The sequence below is a fragment of the Cajanus cajan genome, chromosome 5 (genome assembly GCF_000230855.2).
Source record: "Cajanus cajan strain Asha chromosome 5, NIPB_CcT2T_4, whole genome shotgun sequence".
In the NCBI taxonomy this organism is placed as follows: Eukaryota; Viridiplantae; Streptophyta; class Magnoliopsida; order Fabales; family Fabaceae; genus Cajanus; species Cajanus cajan.
The window spans coordinates 5,831,926-5,853,333 of record NC_138521.1 but is presented as its reverse complement, the minus strand read 5'-3'; the positions used below and the strand labels follow the sequence as shown (position 1 = coordinate 5,853,333).

Below are 21,408 nucleotides of genomic sequence, written 5' to 3'. Positions count from 1 at the left end.
AACTGTGGATGATTGATGGTTTTTGGAAATGGAGTAGGTTTTTATAAATGCTATTTTTTTTTTCTGAGTTTTTTAACATGACACTTGGTAAGTTACCAAGCTCATCTGAACTGTGGATGATTGATGGTTTTTGGAAATGGAGTAGGTTTTCATATATGGAGGCAAAACCATCAAAGTTTAAGACGGCGTCGTCGTTTTGGACAACACAACATTATTAATGATTAATTGTTAGTCAAAATAATGAAGGATCCTAGAATTATCAGGGATGATAATGCGTCGAGTTTACGTAGGGCATGATATTAACCCTTTTTATGTGTAGTAAGAATAGTTGTAAAAAGTAGTTATATTTTCATACCTTGCATATTACCAAATTTCTATTAAATGAAATATGCTCTCTTTCAACGTAATTTCTTTTGAGAAATTGCGTTAAATATTTTGATTTTCTTTTATTATTCATAAATTTCTATCTGATATATTATCTCTCATTAAAACAATAATTCGTCATCAACTCATCTGTTTATTGTATAAATATAATACATTTTATTTTTAAAATCAGTGTATTAAATATTATGTATATGTACATTATTATGTATGTGAATCATGTGACGGGGTGACTTTATTAAAGTATCTTTATTCCCATAAATTTATACACGTAATCACTTTAATTTATCTGAACTAATTATATAGACTCATTTAATTAATGTGTATTTATTCTCTCTATTGTTGACATTTTTACGAATGTGTATCCAATTTGAACTCAGTTGTCATCCTTAAGACTTCTCCAAGTCTAATATGTATTTAAACAGTTAATTAAGGAAATGTTAATATCAAGTTGAAACACATCTCATATACAATCAGAATGACGTGAATAATATAATATGTCAAGTACTATATATATTATTGTATTATCCGATTAGTATATAATTAACTATATATGATGAATCCTATGAATAATCAGAGTTCTTTGTTTCAGATGGCGGCGTCCGCCAATGGATATGTTCATGAATTTATAATATTTTTACACCCAACTTGTATTAAAGCAGTGTATTATATTAATGGTGAAAACAAAGAAAATAACCAACAAAAACGTACACCTAATCAAAATGACAAATAAGTGGATTGGGTGGAGTATATATGCAAACTATGCAAGTCATTGCACATTTTAACCAAAATAAACATTATCACTTTAAAAAAGTAACATATAACAAGTCATGCCACTTTAAACCAATGTTGGTTCTTGTATCTTGACTTCAAACTAGTTGTCATTGCTGTGCAATGAATCGGAGGACTAGGTGAAGAAAGAGAGTTCATAATGCAAAGGGAAAAGGTTAGCATTTTTTTTTATGAAATATTGAAGAAAGAAGGATTCGAATGTATTATTGTATGTAGCCTTTACGTTTTGCTTGGTCTTGGAAGAAAGGGAGTAATTAAAGGGATTGTGGAAAGTCATGTATGGCTCTTGTGAAAGAGCACGCATCGTGGATAAGAGTTTTGCTTTTCTTTTTGAAAAAAATGGCTATTTAGCCTTAATTTTAACCAACAAACACGACTAGACTTGTATAAGAATAATCTCATGTCAATTTAATAGGATATTCCTGTGAATTAAGAACTTTTGAACAGGTAGGTTAACCCATAAATTGTGAATTTAGTATTTTGTGCTCAACTCAATTCATGAAGCCAAAATTGACACACCAATTGTGGGTGAATTGAGTTAAAAAATAATAATAAATAAAAAAAAGAAGTTAATTTTGGATCAAAATCCTTTACTTGCGGTTTGATTTTAGATATAACAATAATGGCATATAATATTCTTTGAATCTTTAATAAGAAGTCATCAAGCTTAATTTATTTGGATGACCAATATGCATGACTTGTAAAATCTTTAGGGTCAAAGTTAAATTTTTTTTTTAAAAAAAAGACTCACTAAATAAAGATGATAAATAGTCATCATGTAATGACCTGCCTGGCCGCCACACTGTAGAACAACACCATGCAGGAGTAGAATATATATACATATATATCGAGTCTGAGGCTCAACAAGTCAAGTATCTAATACTAACAAAATGCTACACCAAGGTAGCCTATACAAAAGATTAGCTCCAGTCACCACCTGTGACACTACCACTACTCTCTAGCCTATTCCTGCTCTGCTCTCATATATAGTATGATCATCGCAGTCCAAGCTACATGGAAACATGCAAGGGTAAGCTAGTGAAAATAATCAACATATAGATATAAACAACTTACAACTTTAACAACAAAAACAACATTTTCAACAGTTCAACGTTCAACACATAACAACACCCAACTTAATCACAGCTTCACAACATCACAACAGATATGCAACTAAATCAACACAGAATCAACACATCAACAACTTATGCTTCGTCACACATTTCAACTCGGAGATCTCTTACAACGTGGTGAGTAATTTAAGTGGCTAGGTCCTACCGAACCGATAACACGTAACCTTTTTGGGCTTGCTAGGTAAACAAAAAATTTGGATAAAAATTCACAACACGATAACAATTTCTCAGACTTTGCCACTTAAACAAGGAAGTATAGTACTATGTCAGGATAGAACAGCTGGGTTTAGGTTTACCACGACATTAGCTAGCTCAACTAAGCCACCTATGGGATTAGCCTACTGACTATCCTCCAAATACTACAACCCTTTGATACTCGGTTAGAAACTAAGTTCTCGACTTCGTACTTTACTCAAATTGGCCGCTTGTAATCGATATAGCTCGGCCTGGCCCCTATACCGTGGTCGTTTTGTACACGTGTGCCTCGACCTTGCCCACACACAGGATCAACTAAGTCCTAGAGGAGAACAACACAATGTCCACTCCAAGGGACAACTTCCCAAGGAGGATTTTTCAACAAATTGGGCTCTCATCAGAGCACCATAACTATCTCAATCCACACAATGGGGATGAACAACTTCGAAAACATCTCCCCTAGTCCTAGTGATTAACAACTTATCATTACAGCTTAATCAACTTACAACTCAACAGCATAGCTCAGCTAAACAACTTAAACAACATACAACTTTTCAACTCATCATCTCAATCAACTTTTAACTTAAACAACATGGTTATCATCTCATCAGCTCAATGATTGACTCATTTCAACTTTAAACTGTAATGACCCGAAAGGCCACTACACTTCAATCACAGCATACCGGAAACACTAGACAGAATAGAACGAGTATATAAATATAGAGTCTAGAATATAAATATATACATATGTCCCGAGTCCGACTAGAGTTAGGGCATGCAAAACAAGAATTACATCAGAAGTCACTATGTCAAGTGACTAAAACAAACAAAACATCCATAGAAGTCAGCTCCATCTATCAGTTGCCGACTCATCGCTATCCACCTCCTATCCCTGCTTTGCTCCCGTACATAGTACGATCATAGCAGTCCAACCACATGGAAACACAAAGGGTAAACTAGCGTAAAGAAACAACATATAGAAAGATTTTTAAGAAAATATAAACAACCACGACTATTTACACTTCATCAACATACATTCCCTCGATTTTCAACATTTATCATCAATAAGCATACAATGCGTCGTCAGGCATATCAACTCGGAGATCTCCTACAACAACTCAGCTTTTCAGCCTACAACAACTCAGTCTTACGGCCTACAACAACTCAGCCTTGCGGCCTACAACAACTCACATCAATATTCCAACACAACTCAACTTATACATCTCAACATAACAACTTACAACACAACACAAATGTACAGCTCAACATATCAACTCCACAGTTCAACATATCATCTACAACATAACACCACTCCTCAATACATTCACCAGATACAACTCAATGTCAACAACAACTTATCTACTAGTCATCATTTCATAACCTTCCATTTCCATTCAACTCAACATGAAACATCATACATAACAGTCTCATCTCCGCGCCCGGCGCACACGTGGTTGCGCCCAGCGCAGCGCAACCAGAGAGCACCAGGGGACCAGCGCGCCCAGCGCAGGTGTGCCCGCGCCCGGCGGGACTCAGTCAGAGAACCCAAAGCTCTCTCTCACTTGGCGCCATGGCTATTGCGCCCAGCGTTGGCCAGGCAGAGACTCAGAGGAGTCACACGCGCCCGGCGTACCTAAACCCGCGCCCAGCGCGGTGAAGGCAGAGACCTCCCTTGGTCTCGCGCCTAGCGCACTTCATCTTGCGCTCAGCGCCCACAAGGCAGAGACTCCCAAGGAGTCTCACGCACAACACGACAAGGGGCGCGCTCAGCGCCCGACAAAACACCCAAAACCTGCCACAACTAGTATCGCGCCCAACGCGGTCCAGGTCACGCCCAACGCGGGCCAGCCAGAGACCCACATCTCCAAGCGCGCCCAGCGCATTCATCATTGCGCTCAGCGAGCTTGGCCAAATGGGGTCTCCTGGTGACCACACGCTCAGCGCGAAGAACCACGCTCAGCGCGAAGCTCAGCAGTAGCCAACCATTTTTGAAGAAAAAAAAATTCTTCAAACAATCTGCAAAACAACCAGAAACTCCACATGCAATCGGTTCGAATTACCACAATTTCATTCAAGAGTCCAAAAATACCACCTTTTTCAACATGTATCAACAATTCAAAGATTTTCCCCAAATTTTAACAACCCCGAAACCCCAAAGAAAACAAGCTTTCTTTCAATTCCAGCCATGAATCAGACACCAACAAGCATCTAATGAGTTTGTAGAACTCGTCCACAGTCAAGAACAGCGAAAAAGAAACAAAAATACTAACTTCCCTTACCTCGGGTGAAAATTCCGAGCTCCGGAAAGCTTGAGCGGAAGAGAAGAGTAAATTAGGGAGCTTGAATGCAGGAGGAAGGAGAGGGGAACCCAACACCAGCTAGCACACCTCACAACCCAGCACCACCACCTTGAGTTCAAACAAAGGGGAAAAGAAGGGTTCAGTTCAAAATGAGAGGGAGAGGGTAGGGCCTTGTGGAAGAAAAGAAGAAAATCAGAAGGGGGTCTCACATAAACAACACAGTCAACTCAACAGTTTATTTGCTCAACTCATAATTTACAACTCAATCATCATAAAGTAATATCTTTTCAACACATGGCACAACATACAACTTTATAACATCATATAACTCTTCTCTAATAACTTAACAACACAATCTACTAATAACATCTATATAAATCTCAACACATTTACACACTTCACATCATTCTTCTCACAACTCACAATATAATCATCATGCACTTCACAACTTTCAACTATATCATCTCATCATATTTCACAACATATAAATGTCCACACATTACATATAGCAACTTTAACAATATATCACATATTCAACACATTTTTATTTGGCACAACTACTCATTTAGTTTACAACACTATACTCAACATGCATCTATTCATTTCACTTCTACTCATCATACATCTCAATGTAATTATACAACTCCATACAACTCAAAAATACCCTCAAATTCAACATGAAATCAACCATGCATCAAAATCATCAAAAACCTCATTTTTCCTAAAACCCCGAAAAATGAGAAAGTCCTCAAATCAATCAATGATTCTCAACATTCTTACTCCATATGAGTTCCTAAACTCACATATAACCAAACAACATACAATCTAGCTTTCCTTACCTGAATATTGGCTCCGAACAACCAAGAATTCGGGAATAAGAAAAACTTTCCTTCGAGCTTGACTCCCGAACTTCAATCCTTTAAAATCAAGCTTCCTAGCGGACTAGAGTCCTTCTCTCTAAACTTCTCTCCCTTCCTCTCCCTCTTTCTTTCCATTTCTCTCCCTTCTTAACGCCTATTTATAGAGGTCAGGAATAGCTAGAACGACCCGTTTCAAATCTGGAACGGACCGTTCTAGACTCCTTCGTCATGTGTAAAATTTACATGTAGAACGACCCGTTCCCAAACCAGAATGACTCGTTCTAGAGTTGAATTTAACTCACAACAACCACGTTTGGAACGGCTCGTTTGAGTCTAGGATTTATAAGCTAATTTAGTAGTTTGAAATGGCTCATTCCAATTTGGGAACGGCCCGTTCTAGACTACTAAATCATCCATGGCCTTCTGAAATACTTATTGCGTTACACCTCACACTGGGATTAATTTAGAGAATAAGAGTATTACTAATGATATATAAGTTTGTTTTTTTGGCACAATAGAAGAAGAAAAATAAAGAAAAGAAAAAAAAAATTAAGTAATAAATAAAATTTACCATATAGGTATATTTAATAGCAATCAATGACAACTTTCATATTTTCATTAATCCTTAATGAGTGAAGTGCCAAGAAAAATGATGAATATATACTTATTTTCCATTCTATTTGTGAAAAAGATATAATTTTACTAAGTAATTTTTATATAGATGTAGAAAGAGTAGGTATGATCGTGTTAATTCATATCCAAACTCATCCATTTCACAGTCAACCTAAGAATATCCACCATGTCAAGCCAACTTAAGATCAATATTGACAATTGCAAGTTCAAATAAAGCTTCGTGTCCATGGCCATCAAAGCCCCTAAAGTTAATAAGCCATTATCCATGGTAGTCATTGATACATTTGCTTTCGTTTTAACAAGATTTGGTTTAACAACAATTAATGTTAAAGTTTCACCCAATTCTACCAATTGATATTTATAATTTTAAGAACTAATGTAGGATAAAAATAATTTCAATAAACAAAAGACATCGTACATAATAGAAATATATATATATATATATATATATATATATATATATATATATATATATATATATAGTTTTAAAGCTTTTTCAATTTTTTTTAAAATTTTTTAACAATTTCTTTTTATTTTAGTCTCTAAATTTTTGCTGAATTTCGCTTATAGTCCTTTAGTTTTTTTCTTATTTACATTTTGGTTTTGAGCGAAAAACTTTTTTTGCTTATCGAGAAAATTTTAAGACTAAAACTAAATAAAATTTATTTTGAGACCTACTATATTTCTCAAATTTCTTTTGTCCTGGCATTGTATATTAATAAGTTGAATTTGCTTGAACCTGTATAATATATTATCATGTTTGTGTCTAGATAAATGATCCTATCAAAATTTTGAATAAGAAAGATAAAATAATAATAATAATAATAATAATAATATATTATAGCTCAAAATAGAAAAACAAGTTTAGATGTGTAGTTCTGTTTTTGTTTTTATGATAGAACTTTTTAAATATACATATTTTCATTTATTTAATTATCATAAAACTTTTTAAACACACATTTCATTAGGAATTTTTTTTTTCCTAAACCATTCCACTTATGTTTTGAAGAATAAAAGGGTGAAGTGAAAAGTGTGAAACCATGTTGTGCATGGGCTGTGAGTGAGACTAGGTCCAATTTACAACCTACCCACCCAAATCTAATGTCGGCGGTGCAAACTTCTTTTTTTTTTTTTTTTTTTTTTTAAAATAATAATCAGAACCACATTGAAAATAGGCAAATGCACGGGGGCCTTTTATTCTTGCATAATTTTTTTTTTTTTTATAAAAAATAACATTATATCTTTATAATTATTTACTAGCAAAAAAAATGTGAATAGTTATTATATTTTAAAGAAGACAATTATTTTTTTATATATATTTTTCTTATTTTATTCTTAAATATAATTTAATAAAAAAAAATATCACATAAAAATATAATTATTTTTGAATGGTGGACACTAAAAGGAGATATCTCTTTTAAATATTGTTATAGATAAAAAAAAATTATGTTCCCTCAAATCAAGCTTATTAAAATACACTCACTTAATTTTAAATGAATTAAGAAGCACACTTGTTTTTTAGTAAACTAAACCGTAAAACAACGAAAATGAGGATAATAATAATAATAATAATAATAATAATAATAATAATAATAATAATAATAATAATAATAATAATAATAATAATAATAATAATAATAATAATAATATTTTGATTAAATTAATAATCCATGTATCTGTATAATTTAATTATTATAAGATTATTATATCAATATACTGTTATCGAATAAATGAGATTTTCTTTAAAATAATTTCAAATTCAAAATAACTTAAATGTTTTACAAATTATCAATAAGAAATAATTATGCCTGCATAGGTACATATGTATTTATTACATATTAGTAATATGTATAATGTTTGTGTAGGTGTGGTCTAAGCACTTGATTACACGTATGTAACGAGTCCGTAGTTATTGTGATGGGGAAAAAATGTGTAGCTTAGACATTAATGTTTGATTATATATATTATATATACATATTGTTTTGACATGTTGTCTTTAATTATATGATATTCCAAAATTCTTATATCATTTCTCTTTTAACCAATTTCAACCTAACTTTTGACTATTATAGAAGATCGACTTAAATTATCAATCCAAATTACTCAAAGTGATAACTTACTGTATTGTTATATATTTATTATACCTTGCAAATGTAACTTTTCATTACATGTCAATATATTTAACTATTAATATCAAGGAGAAAAACAACATACTAAATTACAAATCATTTTAATACATACTTAAAAACGAACGTGACTCACACACTCATACAGAATCTAACTAATTTATATATAAACTCATTACTCTATTTTTAATTAAATTGAATGCATTTTTTATTTTGTTGACTAACTTATAAAATAAGAATGAAAAGTATATATGAATATGTTAAATCAACATGCTTTATTTTTTTAAAATGAACTCATATAAAATAAGGTTGAACAAGTTTTTGATACAATATGTTGATTACAAGTATTTAAATTTTCTGCATATCATAAATAACAGCAAATAGAATATAACTTAACTACATTCAATTTATACATGACAAATAAATAAAATATATAATATAATATAATATTTTGACACCATGAAAAAAAATACGTAACATGTAGTTCAAAAACTTTTAAGTCTCATTTATAATCTAACACTTGTCGTGTATATATATATATATAGGAAGCATATCAAGTGAGATGAATTTATTATGAGAGGGTGAGAGGGTTAAAATGTAACCCTTAGATTAATCAAGTGAGAGAAAATTTGGGATTTAATCAAGTGAGAGAAAATTAATCTAAGGGTTATATTTTAACCCTCACACCCTCTCATAATAAATTCCTCTCACTTGATATGCTCCCTATATATATATATTTATATATACGAGAGGAGGGTTATAATAACACCTGTATAATTTTTATTAAGTGTTACACCGCTCAATAACTTTATATTAAATGTAAATTTTGTAAATTCAACCGTTAGATTGAAAATTCATTACTTTTAAATTATATATACAAAATTTTGTTAAAATTGAACAACAACTTGAAAGTAATCAAAGTGTTCATATTTTAGTATATTTTGAAATGTATATATTATGTCAATTTTGTTTATAAGGATTAAGTATCAAATCATCTTGAATTAATATAAAATATTGTATATATAATCTAAAAGTAATGAACTTTTAGTTTAACTGTTGGATTTACAAAATTTACATTTAATATAAAATTATTGAACGGTGTAACACTTAATAAAAATTACACCAGTATTATTATAACACTCCTATATATATATATATATATATTATTAAACATGTATAATACTTTTTAAAAATTTAATCTATTAAATAATATATGTGAGTAAATGAGTATAAAGCATGGTGGATCTTAAAACATTTGGATCCCCGGATCATCCTTACAAATTTTAGAAACAAATATCCATACTTATATTCAAATTTATTTATTTATTAAAGAACCTTTTAGCAAGTGAAGTAAGAATTCAATTCCCAGCCCCAATAACCTCGAAATATGGGTCCCAATAACAATTGATAATTGTCCAATCCAATTTAAATATTAGCTGGGTAGGAATGTTTTGGGCCACTCCCATATCATTTTGGTAAATAATGGTATGTGTTAATAATACCTTTTATACAATGGGCTGAAAATAAAAACACTCACGGTTTAGGCCTTGGCCCAAATATAAGGTAGGCTTAAAAATGGGCAGCTGAACTCACAGAAAAATAGGGTAGGCCTCGGGCCCAACTATTGGCCATTGAAAGAAAGGAAATTGGGCTGCATTAGCAGGCCATCATCATTCTGTTATCTTGGACTTCGTTAACTCCACAAAAAGGGGGCCTTAAATATTTAGATATATATATAGCACACTCAGGCCACAATAACTTCTTAAAGAACTCTCTTAATTTTACTATCCTCTTTCTCACCAATTATATAGAGAGAGGGTAGGAGAAAGAAACACCTTGTATTTCTATATAGAATATAGTTAATTAAAAATAAAAATAAAAATAAAAATAAAAATAAAAATAAAATAATAAATAAATTATACCTGAAAGTAAAAGTGTAGTAGACAATAGTAGAATAGTAGAATAAAAATAAAATAATAAATAAATTATACGTGAAGAGGGTGGGTGACTTATATTTTCCTTTAATTGATTAAACTAAAATGTGAAAACCAAAACTGTTTTTGTGTTTTCTATTTCTCCCTTTTTCATATTTTATCCTTTAATTGATAAACATATTAAACTAAAAATGAAATTGAGAGTCGCAGATTAAATAAGAGGCACAAATGTTTGTATAAAAGTGGGGAAAAAATCGTTATCAAAATATATTTTTAATATAATGGTATAGATGATGAAGAGATATAACTTTGAGTTGACCCATTTAAAAATAAAGTAATATTTTAATATTAAAATTATAAATTAAATCTTTGTCCTTATATAAAGAATATAAACATCAAGTTACACGTGTTAACAATTTTATTACTTTTTTAATTTGCACCACAAATATTTTTCAGCCATTGATTAATTTCTTTTAAAGTGGAGAGATAATTGAAAGATTCATTGTACGAATGTGAATAGCGTGAGAAAAATATATCATTATTGTGAATTCTGGTATCATATTGCAAAAGCAAAAAAAAGAAAATATAGTTATTATCTACTCGTTAATTACTAGTATAATATATATGTGTAAAATGTTTTATGATAAAGACCCACCAACAGCGAGTATATTTGTAAAATATGAAGGTAAAAAGTAGATGGACAATTTATTTACTTTAAACTATAGATTACATTTACAAATAAACTTACATTATAGAAATTTTCTTTGGTTTAATGAAGAAGGAAAGGAGTTGTGGACTGTGGTTCTGCACAGCACGCAAGTTCGTAGAAAGTGGTGGCAAAAGACTAGAAGGGAGGTGCATAAGTATAACCCTTTTGACCAAAGAAGAGTAACACTCAAAGTTTTTAAACAGCTCTCCATTCATTTGTCTTGTGCAACTGTCAGCATCGTAAATCAATAATAATTAATATATAAAGAGATACTACTTTCAATAATTATTTTTAATTTTTATTTTTATATAAATTATTTTATTTTTTATTTATTTTTTAATAACTATTTTTTATGAATAATTTCACATTTTTATTTATTTATTTATTTCTTTTAATACAATGTAGTACAAAGTGTCTTTTTCTTACTAATCTATATTAATATATAAAAAGGATACTCTTTTCGATAATCACTTTAGTCTTTACTTTTTTTTTTACCATTATACTCTTTTATTTTAAAAAATTAAAAAATTATTTTTTAATCAAATTTAAGAACTTAAAATTAATAAATCTATACTAATATTAATATATAAAGGAGATATTACTTTTAATAATTACTTTAGATTTTTATTTTTATCTGGATCATTTTATCTTTTATTTATTTTTTAATAATTACCTTTCTATGAATAATTTTTTTTTTCTTTTAATACAATACAGATACGGAGTACCTTTTTCCTGTTAATAATAATAATAATATTATTATTATTATTATTATTATTAATTAATTAATTAATTAAAAAAAAAAACATGCGTAGCGTAAGAGCAAACTGCAATGTCCACAGACCCTTCAATATGGCTTGCACGTTTTTGTTAACGTTCCTTGTCATTTATCATGCAAAATACATACTCGACATATATTTATCAATAGTCATACACAACTCAATATATTTTTTTTAACATTATATGATTGTGTCTTTCTTTTTTCCTTTTCATACATGAGTCTCTCTTTTTTTATTTTTTATTTTATCATCACTAAAATATATGTCGAAAATATTATAATTTAGAAATAAAATAAATAAATATTATAACTAAAATTTAGAATAACTAAATATTTTAAACATATTTATACCCTGATACATGACTAATCAAACATTTTCTAAAATATTATAATTTAAAAATAAAAATTAAAAATAAGAAGTTAAATACATTCTTAAAACACAATTATTAAAAAGAAAAAAAATCTTAAAATCATTAAAAAATACCATATAAAATCATTCTAATCGAAAACAGTTGGTTTAATATATTTTCATTTCTTACAGTAATAAATCGATTGATATTTTATATTAACAGTATGATTAAAAAAATATTTTAGAAAAATTAAATCTTTATCACAATAAATCAATTTTTTATTATGAAAGTTTATGTTAACAAGGTAAGGATAAGATACCATTCCATATACAAAATAAAAAATGGAATAAAATACGAAGATAATTATATTTGATTTCAAATCTTTGTTAGATCTACAAAATAAGATCAAATAAGGATGACAATAGCGAATTCCAATTTCTCCATCCCTTTCTTGAATTCATATTTTATTGCGAATTTCAATTTCTATGTCTCTTTCTTGAATTTATATTTTATATTCATCTCATTTTTATACTAAATGAATATGAAATTTGTATTTCTTCTAATCGAAAATATGCACGGACTTATTTATAAATTAATTTAATATTTATTTTTAAAAAATATAAAAAAATAAAAATTTTAACATAAAATAATAATTATAAAATTACATTAATTAAGATTTACTTGAATAAACTTTAAAAACTAAATTTAGTTTCTAAAAATTTAAAGTAAAAATGTAGACAAGGATGAATATATGAGCTGTAAGTATATATTTACTTCCATACTCAATTTAATAAATTAGATAATCATATTAATTTTAATTAAATCAAATGATTTTTTTTATTAAAATGGGACTAAATTCAAAGATTACTCACATATAAGTTTATTTATCATCCTATAAGAAAAAGAATTTAACCATCACAATCCATTAAAACCTGCAACTCATTCATATATCATTAGATTTATTTTAAAATATATCCATACTATATCCGACAAACATAAAAAACTTTAACATATCTTTCCACTTTTATTTATTGTATTCTACAAATAATACTAGTAGTACATATAAAATTTAAAAAAAAATTGACTATTAATATATTGAAAGCAGGGCAAAACGCCAAACACTTTGTCTACCGACTACAGCACACATTTGAGAAAAAATGAAAAGAAAGTACGTTGATGATGAAATAGTTGTAACAACCTATTTGTATTTTGTAAAGGAGAGAGTTTTTATTTGATGAAGAACTCTTAAATTTTCTCATGAACCATCTACATGTGTGTTTGACCAGAAAGAGTTATAATTTTGAGTTTTTGAACGTTAAAATGGGAAGGTGAGAAAGGTATCCAAATAGAGAGAGGCCCGAGAGTGTGGAGTTGAGTGGGCATTGGGGTCGCACGTGGAAGGAGTGCGACAAAGTCGAATGTGACCGTGTCCACAAGAAGAAGGAACGTTGTAGAGTGTTGAAGATGAAAGCAACGCCGTCATTGAAGACCACGTGTCCACCAACCTCGCTCACCACGAAACTGAATCTAACACAAAAAAACACACAAGTGGGTAGCCATTAGCCAAACTTGGTTTGATTTGAGTTGCACTACAACCAAACTCACTGCTCCTCTCATTCTCATCACATGTTCTCCACGCAATAACAACACCCTTCTAGTCCTCCATCAGGATCACCCTATTCCACTATTGCCCCTCTTCTTCTTCTTCCTCCACTTATATGTGTTATGAGAAAAAGACAAAATTCAACCACATGATCTTATCGCATATAAAATCTAAACAAGACACAATATCTGTTTCATCACTTCATCCTTCTTCGATATCATCTATGTTTGTGGAACTCTAATGATGATGTCTGCAACAATTTGTGAAATTAAGATGTCCGTATATGTTATGTTTATGCACTCTTTGTTACGAATAGATATACACTCCAAATGATACCAAAAGATATGTCTAAACTCCTTCAATTTGTAATTTACTTATTTTACAATGGTGACCATACAACGTACATAAAAAGTTATTAAATTTGATCTTTCATGTAGACATTTACTATGATTATGAGGTCATGTATTCAAGATTCTTTTCTTTTTATATACGAATGTCCTGATCCATGAATAATTTTTTGGGGATTGAATTTTAATTTTATTTGTAAAATGTTTAGAATAACTATTCAATTACAGTTTGTCATGTATTAAAAAAAATTTGTTTTTTTTTATAATGACTATATTAAAATTAAATTTATTGATTAATAATGTAATCATCTATGGAAATTAAACTGGATTTTGTATTTTAAATATTTTGGTAAAAACAAATGTAAAAATCAGTTTAGCAAAGCTTGTGTTACTTATTAAATAAATAAAAGTCGAACATGAAAAATAAATGACTGAGCTCAAGCTTTCACGACAAAGTAGGCTAGTATTAACAGAGGATGCATTTGTAAATATACTCTGATTAACACTTAAATTTTTGAAAAAAGTGTGGAATAGTGGATTTGAAAAGATACGGACAGAGTTTGTATAAGTTCGAATGACATCGATTAATTTTCACTTAAAAAAAATTGTGATATAGAGTGATACACATTCTTTAATAATATAATATTTATTATTATAATTATTTTTATCTATATTATATATAATATATGTAGGTATATTATTAAAAATATATATATATATATATATATATATATATATATATATATAGATTATAATAATACATAATATATTAATTCAAAATTAATATTAAAATTGGATATATTTATATGTTAAATTGACATGTACTTACATATATTTTACTAATAATAATATTTTTTATATGTCATTATGTAACATTTCTTATAGTATTACTAAAAAAAAAAAAATTATATATTATAAGATTATTATATATTATAAAATTATTAAATATTTAATTATAGTTTCAGTTATTTTTTATAGGATATATATTTAATTACATATAATATAAAGAATAGTAAGAAATTATATAATTCAGAATCAAATAATATTTTATTCTTAACAAAAAAAAAAAGATAACAATATTTCAAGAGCAACGAAGATGAAAACAATTCAAGTCGCTAATTGAAAATAATTTTTAAATAGTAATTCAAGAGCAACGTAGATAATAATATTTTATGTCAATGTTTTTTTTTTTTTTAAAAAGAAACTTATTTAATTAGTTAAAAAAAGTTAAATTTCAAGTTACCGTAAGGTCTTTTAACTTAAGTTTAATAGTTCGGTTTATTTAAAAAAAATAATCTATACATATATAATATAATAAAGAAAATATTTAGAAAAAAAATCTATACATATATATACATATAATAAAGAAAATAATTAGTTAAAATAGTTCGGTTTATTTTAGGATGTACATTTTTGTAAACTATTTTACTATTGTAATTATCATTAAATCGTATTTTTAACTATTTTTTTATTTAATTTATGTTATCTCTTCTCTACTTTTTAAAAAATTTACTCTCTAATCTCTTTTTATTTTATTTTAAAAAAGATAAATATGAAGTTTTCTTTTTCTCCAATAATAGTAATATAATAAAATGTAGCCTTATATTGTTGTTGATGTATTATTTTCTTAATATAATATTTTGATACTTGTTCTATTTAAAGGTAGGTTTTCTAGACTACTATTATTAGTTTAAGAGAGAAACAAACTATGAATTTTAATGATTTTAAATAAAAACATATGAATATATTTCATTAAAAAGTAATTGTCTAGAAGAGAGACAGATAAATCTTTTAAACTATGATAATTGATACTATATTTTATTTTTCCGACATTTACATTTTCAGGTCTTTTGTCTGAATCATGATCATATAGAACTATAATATTTTATAGTAGCACGAGGGAGATGTTTTTGTTGATTATTGTCTCGTAATGCCTCACTCTTTAATTGCTGATATTTTGACGAATTCACGCGCACCTGAAATCAATACATGGAGATCCAATCATGCAAGTTATCTCGGTATATATATATATATATATATATATATATATATATATATATATATATATATATATATATATATATATATATATATATTACACTTTATTTGTTAGTAATTGTTGATTTCGTAAATATATGATGTTGAATTGATTTATTATTTTATGTTAAGAAATTATGAAATTGGAGATTCTTTATAAATCAGATTTTTTTTATATATAAATTTTAGTTGCTTAAGGTATTTCTCTGAACAGGTTCCAATTTGATTTTGAAAAAATGATATATAAGTTTTTTTTAAGATTTGGACTTTATAACTGTATTTTTTTGGGAATATTAGAGAGATAAATTCTACCGATAGATACTTTGGTTTTTTAAAAACTTTCTTTTTTTTTTCTAACTTTCTTAGTGTTGTAGAAGATTGTAGTAGAGATTCAAGCTCGGAGGGCTTGAACTTTGGTTTTTGAGGTGTCAGTGCGAAGTAGATTATAATCATTTTCTTCCTCTTCTCTTTTGGATTCTTGAGACTTAAAGGTAAGAGGAACTAGAACTTTATTCTTGTTGATGTACATTTTTATGTGATTTTGAATTCACTAATTTTCGTGGTTGTGTTATGGTCAATTGAGAATTGAGGGATTTGGTTTAAAGTTTTGATGCTTTCGTTAAAATTAATGACATTTGAATGAATTAATGGTTGCATGATGTTTTTGCTGATGGAAATGAGAAAATGGTGATCTGTAGTGGTTGTTTATGTACTTGCATGTTTGGTATCTTTTAATTTTTAGGTGGTTTGGGCCATTTTTGTGAATTTGAAAATGCATAATTCACCATCATGTTGGGTGCGCCTTCATGGTATTCAATGATGTTTTAATTAGGGGTTCTCTATCTTGCTCATGCCGAGCACATGATTGGTGATGTTGGGCATGAGGAGAGAGAATTGCCTTCGGTTGAAATGGTGTTAAGCGTGAGGTGAGAGAATTGACTTTGCCTTGATTGGCATTAGACGTAAGGAAAAAGAATTGTCTCGAGTTGAAATAGTGTAAGGTGAGAGAATTGATTTTTCCTTGATTAACATTGGGAGTCAAAGCAGTGACATTATGTGTGAGGAGAGAGAATCCTTTTTATTTGGATTGAGGCCAAGTGTGGGACTTTGCTACAACAAGCGTGAGGGTTTAGGGGTTTCTACCTATTCTACACCAAGCTCGAGTTGTATGATGTTGGTGTTGGTAAGGCAGACGACTCCCTGTCTCAACGGCATCTGGCATAGGTTACCTTAATTTAAGTTGTTGTTTTATGATGAAATTGGTGAACATGTATAGGATAGTTAGATCTATTACATGTTGTATGATGATTAAGTTGTGCTATATGTTGTATATTGATGTATGATGTTGAATCTCTATACATTGATCTAAGATAATGTATAATTGATTAAATGGTTGAAAGTTGAGTTGAGTTGTATGTATTTTAATGAGTAGCTGTGTGAGAATGCTTAAGGCATGGTGTTGAAAGTTGTGTTGATCAACCTATGACTAGAAGAGGTTGTTTATAAAGTTACATATCTCATTGTGAGGATATTGTGTTGTGATGTTTCGAGAGCTCAGTTTGTTGAAAAACCTTTTTGGGAAGTTGACCCTTGAAGTGGAGAATTGAGTCTTTTTCTGGGACCTTAGTTGATGTGGTATGTGGGTCAAGTCAAGGTATATCGACTACAAGTAACCAGTGTTAATTTGTGTATGGGTAAGGTCGAGGTATACATGTATAAAGTGACCAAACTAGAGTAAGAAGCAAGGTTGAGGGTTAAAATCCCTAACTAAGTAAAAGAATAAGGGTATAGCATTTAGAGGGTAATCGGTGGACTAATCCAATATGTGACTTAGTTATGCTAACAAATGTCGTGGTAGGCTCACACTCAAATTGTTCTACCTAGATAAGAATATTAGACTTCGTAGTTTAAGTGGAGAAATCCAAGAAACCATGTTATGTTATGAATTTTATCCAAATTGGTTATTAATCTAACTAGATTGAAAAGATCAAATTGTTGGTTCGGTAGGTTTAAGTCACTTAGACTACTGTTGAGTTGTGTGATGCATATGTTTAGTTGTCGTGTTGTATATGTGTTGTTGAGCTGATAAACTATGTCGTGAATATGATGTGTTGATTATGTGGTGTCGTTCATATGTTGTATAATGGGTGAGTTATATTGTGTTGATAAGTTGTAGGTGAATATTTTGTTGAGGTAACATGAGTTGGGTGTGCTAGTAGTGTAGTAGTTTTAAATTTTATGCTGAATTTGCTAATTCTTTTAAACTTTAACTTATCCTTGCATGTTCCATATGATTAGATTACAATAATTATACTTGGTATAAGAGTAGAACAGTGATATTTTTTCAGATGGAGTTCTTCAGAGGCCATGTTAGATGGTGGTTCTAATCTTTTGGAGTTACCTTTGTGTAGTTGTAAGTTGTATATAGTAGGCTTGACCAACTACTAGAATCGTTATTTAATATCTGGGTTACTATATACTTTTTATATACTTGCATAGAACTTTTATTCTTCTAGTTATTATTGGAACCCTTGCATGTATAATAATTTTAGGTGATTAGTTGCGGATGTTTTTTATTGCCAGTTGTCAATCATTGAGTTTAGGGACATGATATGTCATTATAATTTTGATGTACTTTATTAATTTTTATATATTCTACATATAAAAACATTCTTTTAATTTATATTAGAAGAAATGGAGGAAATCCAATTTTAAGAAAAACAACTTATAATAAGAAAAACAACTTATAATATAACTAAATTATTTTTAAAGTTTAAATCAGCATCAATTATTTTTAAAGTTTAAATCAGCATCAATTAAACTAAAAATATGTTAGATATAATGACTCGTCATAGTTACTACACTATTTTAGAATCACGAACTAGTAGCATAATGACTACAAATACTTAGAATTATATATCTATAAATATCTGGATATGTATCATATAACATGTATATAAGTGTAAAACAACTATATTGATATAAAACAATATAAGTATAATAATTCAATAAATGTCAAATATACAACTTAAATTACTAATTAAGCAACATCTATATAAAAGTTACACATAAACCCTAAACCCTAAACCAAAAACAACCAATTGCATCGTCATTCACCTAATGGTCTCCTACTGCATATCTCCTTAGGCCTATCCAAACTTTGCTCCTACATCAAATATGACCATCACAGTCTAGCCACGTGGAAATAAGCAAGGGTAAGTTAGATTCTCAAAAAGGATCAAACATATAACGTGTATATAAGAATACAACTATACTATAGGTACCAACATGTAAACCAACCAAGGAACATCTCATGGCTTACATTATATAATCATCAACATAACATCAACATACTTGAAAGCTCAACACTTAAGCAATTCAAACTTGTACCACAACTATATCATACAACAAGATATTCACCCTATGCATATGAACAATATCAATTCACACCACAACATATGCATATAATCACAACTAATATGCCATCACGCATTCACCTACAGAGATCTCTTAAAACATCTAAGTAGTCTAAGTAGCTTGATTCTACCAAAACAACCTAGTCATTTTCACGCCTCATGCACCCACTAAATTGATGGCTAAATTGAGATATCAATCTCTATCTTCTAATTTCTCGGGTGTTGCCACTTAAATTAGGAAAGTTTGATTCCACCATCAGGATTAACATAGTTGGGTATAAGCGCACCACGACCTTGACATGCATTACCAAGTCACTTGTGTGGATTATGTTGTTAATTACCCTTGAGGTACTACAAAACCTTTTTAGTAATCAATTAAAGGTTATAGCCCTCAACTTCGTAACTTACTCCAACATTGACTAAGGACCTAGAGGAGGCTCACCAATCCACTCCAAGAGCTTCACACCTACTTAAGAAGGGTTCTCAATAAATGGCCTCCTAGAGCTCCATATCAATATCCATGTTATCAGATATTTAAACTTTTAAAAAAAATAACATCCTCTCCTCTATTCCTAAGTAAGTCAACATGTTTTAATGTCTATAACATTCTTAGCATCAACACCTCAACACATAATCATCTATATGCATTACCTTAGGTCGATGCATATTGAGATCTAACAACATCATCAAAATATAACATACAAATGCTTACCAAGAATTTCAACATACAAACATCTACATATATTATCCTAAATCAATATACATAGAACTATCATCATCATGCAACACACAACAATAATAGATTAAATAATTCTATTCATGTTCACCAATCAACTCACTAAACAACAAGTATTTTCAAAATAATCTACGCTCGATGCCACACAACCTGCACTCGATATCATTAAGGCAATGAGCTCTTTATCTTGTCCACACCTAATGCCACTCAACTCGTGTCCAACGTGGTTGAGGTAGGGAACCCTTGAGACCACACATTTGATGTGACAAAATCACACACCCAACCTTATGCCAATCCTAAATGATTATCTCTCCTCATGCCCAATGCCACTCCTTTGGCATCTGATGTCATCCTAACCTGAGACAATTCTCTTATCTCGCACCCAACGTCATTTGAACCACATCCAGAGCCAGTTCAACCCGAGACAATTCTTTCTCCTTACTCTCAGGGCCACCAATCTTATGTCCGACATGAGCTAGATAGAGTGTCCTTGATTGAATCATGTGACACCCTCTACCTCACATACATAATACACAATAAATATAAAGTACATTCCTAAGTAAATAAAACTTTCTTAATCGAAATAAGGTTCCAAAGCACATAGATAGAGAGTTCACATTTATATTTCACAAATAGTAGTCCAATGTGGAAATGATGACAAAATAAAATATTAATATTTCTAAAACACAATAACAGTAATGAAACTCCTATGTTAATCCTAACTAAGCCCTGATATCACATGTCCTATCAGAGCACACCCCACAATGAGACTTAAAGCTCATCAACAATATCCTCATACTGATGATCACCTGTAACATAATAAAAATACACATAGAGTAACAAGGGAGTGAGAAACATCTCACTCTAGTTCAGATGTAGAAATAAATATTAGGCAACACACACACAATAATAACAAATATCATACAAGTTACACATAACCAACCTCAACTCTCAAGTTACAAATACATTAGAACACATGCACATTCACTTATTATGTAATAATGTCATGAACTCGAATCATAAATGCATGCATGTGGCACTATACAAAAGTTGCACATTTCTCATCACTGGTATGTTGCTA

General features: G+C 29.6%; 1 long non-coding RNA gene across 1 annotated transcript; it reads left to right on the top strand.

Annotated features, from left to right (window-relative positions):
- The first annotated feature begins 727 nt into the window (after positions 1-727).
- On the top strand, positions 728-14,211 carry LOC145958190 (uncharacterized). Its single transcript, XR_014433839.1, has 2 exons — positions 728-1,327; positions 11,133-14,211. It is a non-coding gene; the product is annotated as an uncharacterized LOC145958190 (long non-coding RNA).
- Positions 14,212-21,408: the final 7,197 nt, after the last annotated feature.